We start from the raw sequence: 11,209 nt of genomic DNA on the forward strand, positions 1-11,209 counted from the left end.
GGGTAAAAACAAGAAACAAAAAGAAATGGGGTACGAGAGAACAGAATTCAGCATAAGGGAAAAAAAAAGGACGACGAAGACTTGGAGCGCCAGAAATGTTGGAAGAGTGGGTCACGTCACAATAATATTAAATGCACAGAAGACACACACGCAAAGTTAATACATTTTGTGATCGGCGAAAATGGCACTAAATTACATAACGATTGGGCCATAATCGATAAGTCGAAACAAGGACACAAACACGAGAGAAATTACGAAGAACAATTGGTCAGGCAGCATTTGTCTCATGACAGTGTCAAATGAACATTATGAATAAAATGTAGAGGCTCATGTACGGAACATGCCTGTTTGTCTTAATAAATTCTTGTACAGTTATGAATATGGTCTGATTGACATTCCGGGAATATTGCGGGATGCCTTTCAATAATATTTCAATAAACTTATAATCAGTTATCAATTGACAATAATCGTACATCTCTACACAAGGGTCAATGCAACAAATAGTGCTCAGCAGTCTCCCTTGGGTAACCGCACTCACATTTGGGGCAATCCTTGAGGTGCCGCTCACATAAATCAAAATTCAAATCACTCAAACCAATACCATACCTGTCAAGTCCTACGCATTCTGCGTAATTCTTACGGATTTTCGGTGTTTTTTGGGTCCTACGTCGTATACCTCAAACCATACGCATTTTCAGCATTAAAAAAAAAAAAAAAATTTTTTTTTTTTTTTTTTTTTTTTTTTTTGCTGGCATGGACTGCCGTTCATTCATTTCTGAGGAGGAGCTTGCACCAGCCACACAACAGAAGTTCTGGCATGATGTGCGCCAGTTCTACATGGCCTGTGTGAGGAAAATGTTGAATAAATTTCCATTTGGCAGTGAAACCCTGCAACACCTTCAAGTGCTGGATCACAGTCTGGGAGCTGACACACTGACTGCCTTCTTACAGGTCAAAATTAACTCTGATGCATGCTGCCATGATTTTAAGGTGACTGGCAGCATGATTGACAAAGCAAAGATTTGCACAGATGAATACAACAAAGAACACAAGTGACAAGTGACAAAAAAAATGAACGAACAAGAGTGCAGTGTAAATGTATTACATGTAGGCTAGTGGTAAATAAAGAGCAGTTTGTGTAGAAAGGAATTTATGTGTTTTACTTTTAGTTTGTGAAAACCAATCTGATTGGTTTAGTGTGTATGCGTGAGAAGTTGAATTTGTGCGTTTAACCACATCCTGATCCACGCATTAACTATGGTTTTTGATCCCCAACTATGGTTTCTTATGCCATTTACTATGGTCAGAGGCCAAAAGTACTTGACAGGTATGCAATACGCAGTCTGCAATTATGGACTTTTTCAAATCTATCTCCAAAATAATAATGACATGGTACTTTAAAATCAACGTTGATTGCAGTAAAGTAATTGACTGACAATTAAGGTTGTATGTGGGGTGCCTAAAATTTGAACTTTTCTTATTCCCGAATATTTTTTGTGGGCGCAGAAGCACGGGGCAAATGGTATTGTTTTTTTCTGGAGGGGGATCAGACAATATAAAACCAATTAGAGGCCGAGTTGCCTGACAGAAAGGCCAATTCTAGCCCCAGTCCATGCCGGTTACATGTAATTAGCTATGCACACATTTGAGATCGATACCCAACCTTACTGAGCATCAGTTCTTTGCGTTATTTTAATTTTCTTGTTTTTCTTTAAAATAAAAAAGGGAATGGTTTTATTGATGTCATTATCTAGTCAGCATAAATGACTTTTATGGATACAGGAGAAAGTGTTAAAATGTGAAGATTTCAAGTGTGGTTTGTGGTCATCTGCTTGACCACTTAAAATGTTGTTTCATTTGATGATACGTTTTGTTTGGTGTTCCCGCTTGAATGTGACAGTAAGTTGTACAATGTTACTCTGTGTGTGTGTGTGTGTGTGTGTGTGTGTGTGTGTGTGTTTGTGTGTGTGTGTGACGGTGTGTGTGTGTGTGTGTGCGTGCGTGAGTGTGTTTGTGTGTGTTGGTGTGTGTGTGTGTTTGGTAACCGGCTTTGTACAGCGGGACCACCTTATTTTGTCATGTATTTTTATTCATTCTGGAGCTTTATTAAATAAACTGCCCATTTCAATCACAACTCTGGTCTGGTCTTATTGTCAGTGTTGCATAAATGATTGTATGTGAGCTTGTGAACATACAAAGAAAAAAGAAAGAAACATTCTGTGTCGAAATATCTTGACTAAAAATCAGGCGGAAGACTACACCTGTTGCATTTCCTATTATGCTCAGGCAATTATAACTGAGGGCGGAAGCGACAATGATTCGTTTTCCCCCCAGATAACATTAATTTGTAGAGACAGAAAAGGAACACGCACATTCTGGAACTGATTTGTGTAAATAACTGAGAGGGTGTTTTGTCTGTTTTGTGAAACGGTCCTCACACATTTGCAAAGTTCCACAGTTAGGCAGCTGAATTAAAGCATTACATAGTAATGCATAGTGTAAACTCTAGGCCTACTTCAAGGTCTTATTACTTCAAGATGCATACACGTGCTGTTATATCTGTTAGTGCTTGCCGGACACCAGTGCTGATTAAAATGGCTTAGATTGTTACTAGTTTGAAACTACAGTATGTCCTTTTACGTGTTGTGACAATTTTTGTTGGTACCGATGATTTATAAAAAGACTTTTATCACAGGTTTATTTCGTATCAAACATTTATACTTACTTTCAAGTTCGAGTATAAGTTTACTTCCACGAGGAGAGTCTCTCTGTGTGCGCGCGCGCGCGCGCGTGTGTGTTTGTGTGTGTGCGTGCGTGCGCACTTAAAGATTCTTGATTTTGGAACATAAGCAGTTTATCTGTCAGGGAGTTGTGTGTGTTTTCATGGCTGCGTGTTCTTTTCCCTCTCATTCTTCCTCTCGGCAGTCCGGCTTCAGAGTCATTTTGTTCCTCCAGGCTCAAAGCAGAAAGCAGCAATGTTTTAAAACATTCAAAAACAAGGATTGTATGTGAGTGTGAGTCATAATTTTCTTTTAAGAACCGAATCATAGCACCACAAGGTTCAAATATGTGCACAAAGCAAAAATAGTGCAAAGCAAAAATTAGGAAAGCAGCATATGGCCATGACTGGAGACACTGCTTTTTGTATCGATCATTCTGCAGACATCACACGCACACTTTTACTTTTTAAGTTATAATACGTATTGCATTCAGCCACTGTTTTTTTCTCCTCAGTTGATATTCTGATTTTTGTCAGTTTTTGTGTCATTTGTTTTTGTTGTGCTTGTTTGATTTAGGTTTGGTGTTGTTTGTCGTTGTTGTTTGTTTAACACACACTCAAACACACACACACACACACACTAACCAGACACACACACCACCACCACCACCACCACCACCCCCACCACCACCACCACATCAAGAATAGGTTTACACTCACTTTTTCCTCCACGTTTTAATTTTGGCAATATCATTAACCCAGGATTGCAAAGCAGGGATCATTTGTCAATTTCATAACAACGTACATACAATTTCAGCTGGTTACTGCAATAAAATGTGCATCATCACAGGTTTCTGCTGGAATGACAGTGTCTTATGTGTCAACACAAAATACACACACACAAAATGGGTGTGGTGCTGCATGCCCCATAATAGATCCTAACTTCACCCTCTAAAGCTCCCTGCAGATGCATGTTTTGTGCACAAAAATAGCCTTTTAAAATATGCAGTATACAAAATAAAAATGCAGACATTTCTACATTTGATGGGGGAGTTGTCCTGTATTAGAATTATTTATCAAATAATTAAAGTTAACCAAAGTATATGTAATAAAACCAAGGAGTCCTCTGTTAAGTAGCTCAACACAATGATCGCAGCCCAGGGTGCTAACACAGTTAGGGTATGTTGTTCAAGACGTGGAAGGTCAAGGTTTTAAAGTATGCTTCAGTAACGGAATCTTATAACAAAGCTAAAACATTTACCACTGAAGCAAAACCATCTCTGAACAATTCAAAATTGTCACACGTACTAGTTTTTACATTTTAAGGATCTTGCCAAGTGCATATCTTTTTATTGTGAAAAATTTGTATTGCAAACAAAAGAAAACACAATGTCTTGTGATCTGTAAATGTTCTTGATACTTAATACATTACAGGGAACCTTATAAATTGTTCAAGTGAAGTACTGTACAGCCTATTTAGCTTGTTCATTTTCTCCCTTTAAGGTAATTTTGTCTCAACAATCATGTTATCTGCTACAAGTCTATAAACTGCTGTAAACCTTTCTGCCCTTGAAGTAGATTCATGCCCTTCTGTGTGGGCACCTTCTTCTTCTTCCTCTTCAGTGTTTGCATTTGGATGTGTGCTCTCTGGCCAAGTCTTGTTGCACAGGGGTGGCAAGGAAAGGCAACCCTCTCAGAACGTGTTGCAGAGTCTGTTCTTCCTACCCTAGCCACAGTCCGCTGTAGGTGCAAAACCTATCCTTTTGAGGTGTACCTTCAGACAGCAGTGTCCTGTGCGAAGGCGGAAGATGGCTCTCTGTTCTGTGTGAGTAAAATGGGGATATGGTCTTGAATGAGCTGGTATCTGTCTGTCTTTTTGTTGTTGATATAGACATCAAAGAAGCTCCAGCACCAGCCAAGTGTTGACTGTTTTCTTTATGCGTAACCTAGTCCTGGCAGCAGCTGTTGTCCATCTGTAAACAAGCAAGATCATTATTATAATATATTGATGGTGTATATGTTTTACCAGAAAGACGAGTAAAATACCACTTAATTTTTGAGTCACTTGAGAAAATGTGACTCTATGTAATCGGTCAGTGTTAGTCTGTCCGGCCGGCCGTCCGTCCGTAGACACCACCTTAACGTTGGACTTTTCTCGGAAACTATCAAAGCGATCGGGCTCATATTTTGTTTAGTCGTGACCTCCAATGACCTCTACACTTTAACGATGGTTTCGTTGACCTTTGACCTTTTTCAAGGTCACAGGTCAGCGTCAAAGGAAAAATTAGACATTTTATATCTTTGACAAAGTTCATCGGATGTGATTGAAACTTTGTAGGATTATTCTTTACATCAAAGTATTTACATCTGTAGCCTTTTACGAACGTTATCAGAAAAACAAGGGAGATAACTAGCCTTTTCTGTTCGGCAACACACAACTAAACGTTGGGCTTTTCTCGGAAACTATAAAAGTGACCGGGCTCAAATTTTATGTGAACGTGACTCATTGTGTTGTGAATAGCAATTTCTTCCTGTCCATCTGATGCCTCATATAATATTCAGAACTGCGAAAGTGACTCGATCGAGCGTTTGCTCTTCTTGTTGTTTTAGTAATGAGGCATACATGCAGTTGAACGATCATATCTTGTGATATCTGCCCTCTGAAAAAAACCTACTATTCAAAATGTACTTTTACATTTTGTTTTTTTAACTTAGGCTTTTGAAGATCCACATTTACCACCCAAAAGGAGCCTGGCGATACTGGCATGCTTTAATTAAGATGACGTGTTACTCAGAAATAGTGCTTTTAGTTATGCGCTATAGAAATCTCCTTAATAAATAAATAAATACTGGTGGTGGTTCACTGCAAAGCATAACCTGATATGATTTCTTCATAGCACCTGACTGGAAATGAAGTTTCATACAATAAAAACTATACTGCGCCAGATTTACAGCAGTTCTGTTGAATTCACACAGTCAGAAAATTTCAAGGCTGTCCTCAACATTCTATGCTCACACACACACACACGACTTGACTTCACTTAGGAAGGTTATGTGATGCTTAAATAATCTGTCTTGCCACTATTTCATCACAAGTAACCACTGTGTTTATTGCTGGTATGTGCCGGAGTGGAGGGATAGTCTTACCCCATGTAAAAAAATTAAAAAAAAGCCTGGCAGGTGATCTGAGATGCCTTTAATAACACAAAGCTGCCTCTGTAAACAATTCTGCTTTTACACATGCTATCCCTTAACTTGGATTCATACCAAAATCAAGCCTAGCTTCATAGGAAACAGAATGTTACTTCAGCATTTAGAATTATGATCTTATTCCATGTACACGCCTTGGCAAATCTGACTCGATCACTACAGCAAGAAGTCAGTGTGTTGATTGTTCATATGTGACCAAGTTGAGGGATGAGCTTATCCTATGTTAAAGCCTGGCCTGAACTGAGACGGTGAAGAGAAGTAGTGTGCCTTTAATGACACAATGCTTTCTTTGTAAGCAATAGATTCAACATCTCAGATCTGGTCAGGCCTATACAAATGCCATCCCTCAACTTGGTTCATACAAAAATCATGTGCCTGGCTAGAGAGTGGGGATTTGTTGTTCTCTTTTTCGAAATCCAAAATAAGCAAAATCAGGTCTTAAAAAGGAGCAAGTCTTAAAATGGGAGTGAATTTACAGATGTTATGAACAAGAAGTCTGCGTAAACAGGGTCATTAATAGGAAGGAGTCTTAGATTGGGGTGTCTTAAAAGGGGCAGGGGTGGGGTGGTGTGTGTGTGTGTGGGGGGGGGGGGGGGAGTCCACAGTAATGACCATAAAATAATCAAAATAATACTATTAGTCATCTTATTCTCTACCAAATTTCTAGAGGTCAAGACAATGATACAGATTTTTTACTTGTGTCACTGTTAGTGTCATTCTATGAATAACAGACCAATAGAAAGAGAGAGAAAGAGAGCTCTGTGGTTTTTTTTTACCTGGGTTCATGCTCAGTTGCTTGAAAATTGACTTGTCAGAGGTTCTTCTTCAGCCTTACACCCACATGCAAGAGAACTTGTACCAGATAATGAAATAAGTGAACTTTGAAGTGCATTCATAATTAAAGCCCAATCATGTGGTTTAACCTACCTAGTCTTGAAAAGTCTGTCCGAGGAAACAGAACAAGCACCCTTCCGCAGACCTTCCTAACTGGAGAGTCTTGGTTGTAACCGCACACTTTCTAAAGTAGTCCATAAGCAGTTCCATGTGCCTATGTTTTCACTGGAACCAGCTCCTTTGTGTACCTGTGATCTGGATGAGCTGCAACACATAAAACTTTCATATGAACACTATGTCATAAGTACACCAGTTAGCATACATCAAACACCGAGGAGCATCACAAGATATGTTCTAAGGAGGTAACAACTATTGTCACAAAGTGTTTATGATACAGCCACAGGCACATGGCACTGAGTGGTCAATTGGTGAGGGGGGTGGGGGGGGGGGGGGGGGAGGGGCAGAAGTTCTGCTCAGTCTTGTCTACTGATACAACACTTTGTGGTGGTGTAAGGCAGGGAATCACACCCCAACCACTGGCCCCGCCCACCTGGTGTCGAGTGCCTGAGGATACATCAGTCCCAGTCATGGCTGGCCCCCGGTTTGACCAGACAACTGCCATGTATGGGTACATTTACTTTACAGTACAGATTAGTTTTCAATAGCAATGACATCATGGACGCACACCTGCCCAACACTGACACTGACAGCAAAATCAGCGAACAAACGTGATAAAGAGTAACTAATCGTCACAAACATCAAAATGCTTTGCATTAATTTTCTTGAAGAGGTCATTCTTAACCAGATAATCATTTATAGGCAATTGAAGATTATTATTCCACCTACAGGCTATCACTCCTATGGCTGTTACTTGTAACACATTTCATTTCTTAAAATATGTTTTGTAAAGTACATAGATTTCACTAAAAGGCACATTCCTTCTCATGAAAACAATTTGGCTCACCGTCTCAGATCTGGTAGGGCTTTAAAATGGGATAAGACATGATCTCCAGGGGTCGACACTAACTTATTTGGCCTGGGGCCACACTGGCCCCAGAGATGGAAATTGCTGGGGCGGAAAAAAAAAATCTGGGGCCCACTCTCAGTATTCACGTGCGGCAATGCATTGTCTGTTTTTCTTCATCGTACTGAAGCCAGGGAAATTCTTTCAACCATTTGACATTGAAATTACGACAGCGCTTCGCGCTTTTGGCTGCATCGGTCTCCTTTTTTCGTTTCTCTCCACCCTGTTCTTCATCTTCATTTGACCATGTCTTTTTACACCAGGGATGTGTCGCCACATTTTGCGTTTGGCATTTGAAGGCGATACTTATCTCTCACGCTAAAGAGCGCAATCTGGGAGTTATTTCCCTTACGACATTGTCCTTCGACGATTTGAATGTGTTTTTTTCTTGACTGCGGCATTGATCGTAACGCAAATTTCAGTGACGACTTTGACTGGCGATTTTTAGTGATTGGCTCTGCTGGCATTAGAATTTTCGGTTTGTCATTGTTGGAATTTATCCTGGGGCGGAGTGGGCCCCAAGCTTCGGCAATGTTTGGGGCGGAACACAAAACTCTGGGGCGTTCCGCCCCCCGCCCGTGTCGAACCCTGATCTCTTAACTTGTTCACATACCCCAAAAAGTGCGATTGTGTTATGAATAAATGCTGTAAAAGCTACCTGTACTAGTTCATTAAAAAAACAAATCACAAAATGTCACTTCACCACAGCATGCAAACAGTGTGTTTATTTCTGGTATGTGTCTAAAGGCGGAGACAGACGCACAACACAAAACCCTGTTTTCGACAAAAACACCATCTCAAAACGTCGGGGAAACACATGTTTTTAAAGAGGGGATGTCACTTGCGAAACACACAGATGAAGCGCGGTGCGTGTTTTCACAGAAATATCGGTCAGTGTCAGCTTGACCCGTCCAGCTATCGCCCTGTGTTTGAGTTTGTAAACAACACGGCTGGCAGTGCCCACTGATACGGTCAGTGCCCACTGATACGGTCAGTGTCCACTGATACGGTCAGTGTCCACTGATACGGTCAGTGTCAGCTTGACCCGTTCAGCTACCGCGCTGTGTTTGGGTTTGTAAACAACACGGCTGGCAGCGCCCACTGATATTATTGCCTCTCTTCAATCGTGACAGGATCCATAGACTCTAGTTAGGATTCATGGGTCCGATACTATCCTGAATCGGTACCACATCTGAGTCTGCCATTTTTTTCTATCTCCGTGGTGCCGGAAACCGAGTCACTTGAGTTGATCTTCCGCGTTCATTGGCTGACTACCAAAACGTGTTTTTAGATTTTAGAGCATGCTCTAAAACCCAAAACACGATGCAAAAACACGAAACAGTGTTTTCTGAAACGCGTTTTGGGGGATGTCACATGGGAAACACGCTGTTTTGTGTTTGTTTTGAAAGGAAACACTGTTTTGTGTTGTGAGTCTGACATGGCCTTAACACAGACACACACACACACCATTCACACATACACCAAAGCAACACAAAAGCCGAAAACATGCCTACCATCTAAATGAGGATATCCAGTTCCAACTGTCTTCTGCCAATATAACACTGCCAGAGACACCATGGTGTAGAAAGTCAGTTTAAAGAGAGACTACCTGGAAGAAAAATATATATAATAATAATAAAACACCCAGTGCAATAGACATACTTTCTCGTTAAAGGCTTACTTTACTATGTAAAAACACAATCACAGTCTCAGATCTTGTCAGGCACTTGGGATAAGATCATCCCTCTACTTGGACGCATACCAACATAGATCAGCTTGAATGTTCGTGAAAATATCCCATATTTTGAGTTAACTCACCACAGCAAGCAGTCACTGAATATATATTTTATTTTTTGGTATGTGGCCAAGATGGGAGACAGTGACCCACACTATAGTGACAAAGCAAGTGGGCCTTTAAATTGTAAACTGTTATATAATATGTGCATTTTGACTTCTTCATAAATTATAACCCTGATGCAGGCAGTCATCAGTAGTGGTTTAGTACCTAGAATGAGAAAAGAATGAACTTGCAAGAAAGAAACTGAGTCAAAATCAAAATACCCTTTAAATTACATTAGATTCCACGGGGCAGACAGGGTTTGAAGTTAGAAAGCTCTGAAAATAACTCTGCTATTTGAAATTGACTAATAGTATTAACTTATAACGTCATACATGATACATGATACAAACAAATGAACTAAGGCTTTTGAAGATCCATATCCAATCCTGCTACACAAAGGCACAAGCAGAGGTTGAAATTGCCAGGGTCATTTTCCATCCCCATGTAGCCTGGATTTAATTACTGGCATGTTTTTTTGTAAAGAGGTGTGTCACTCAGAATGACTGGAGATGGTTCATTCAATGCAGAGCATAAAATACCATTGATTTCTTCATGCCATCTGATTTGCCGGTGAATTCACAGGGCGAGAACAATTCAAGACTGGCCTCAACATTTTATGCTGACTGTAAATTGTAATTATATAATATATCCACCCTAGCTAACTGGTACACTAATCACTTGCTCTGGCGGACTTCTTTTTCCAACATCATAAATCTGTTATTTGTACTTTAGCCTTTTGTGGTAAAATATTCTCATTACCAGTTGCACTCACAATCTATTGCTAGTGTATTTTGGAAATGATCAAAAGCCTTACTTGTGTTCTATGACAGCACCATGTCACTGTTGCGGGAAGAATGAGGCAGGGCTTGGTAATACTGTAACTGAGACCTGCAAGTAAACAAAACATATTTAGAATCTCATCATGTGTTATTTTGTTATAATTATCTATGTCATGAGGTCTTACATTGCAATAACAAACACACGCATAACTTAACTTAGCAAGGTGTTCTATGTGCTAAGAATAAGAGTAATTGTTTAATGAATTAACGCTGAAGAAGCTACTAGTTGCTTAAACAAATTCATAGCAAAATGTCACTTGATCACCACATCAAGCACACTGTATGTTCATTTCTGGTATGTATGCAAGTGGAGGGATGATCTTGTTCCATGTAAAATCCTAGCTCAGCTGATCTCTCTCAACTTGGATTCATACCACACATTAGGAGCCTGGCTGTTTCTGTTCAGTGGGCATTTCTCCATTTGTTTTATTTGAATGCATTTCTTAAAAAGAACACTTCCTCTGCACAGCAAGCAGTCAGGATGTTATATGAAGTCTTATATCGCGCGCGTATCTCCAGACTCGGACTCAAGGCGCAGGAATTTATTTATGCCGTGTGAGATGGAATTTTTTTACACAATACATCACGCATTCACATCGACCAGCAGATCGCAGCCATTTCGGCGCATATCCTACTTTTCACGGCCTATTATTCCAAGTCACACGGGTATTTTGGGTGGACATTTTTATCTTTGCCTATACAATTTTGCCAGGAAAGACCCTTTTGTCAATCGTGGGATCTTT

At 40.1% G+C, this 11,209-nt stretch overlaps 1 long non-coding RNA gene across 1 annotated transcript in view; it reads right to left on the minus strand.

The window, feature by feature from the left end:
• Positions 1–3,439: 3,439 nt before the first annotated feature.
• Positions 3,440–11,209, minus strand: part of LOC138956573 (uncharacterized) — a 9,693-nt gene continuing 1,923 nt past the window's right edge. The window contains exons 2-5 of the long non-coding RNA XR_011452706.1: positions 10,442–10,515; positions 9,302–9,396; positions 6,857–7,027; positions 3,440–4,692 (exon numbers count right to left, since the gene is read on the minus strand). This is a non-coding gene — a long non-coding RNA (uncharacterized lncRNA). The remainder of the gene's footprint in view (positions 4,693–6,856; positions 7,028–9,301; positions 9,397–10,441; positions 10,516–11,209) is intronic.

The sequence above is a fragment of the Littorina saxatilis genome, unplaced genomic scaffold, assembly GCF_037325665.1.
Source record: "Littorina saxatilis isolate snail1 unplaced genomic scaffold, US_GU_Lsax_2.0 scaffold_1011, whole genome shotgun sequence".
In the NCBI taxonomy this organism is placed as follows: Eukaryota; Metazoa; Mollusca; class Gastropoda; order Littorinimorpha; family Littorinidae; genus Littorina; species Littorina saxatilis.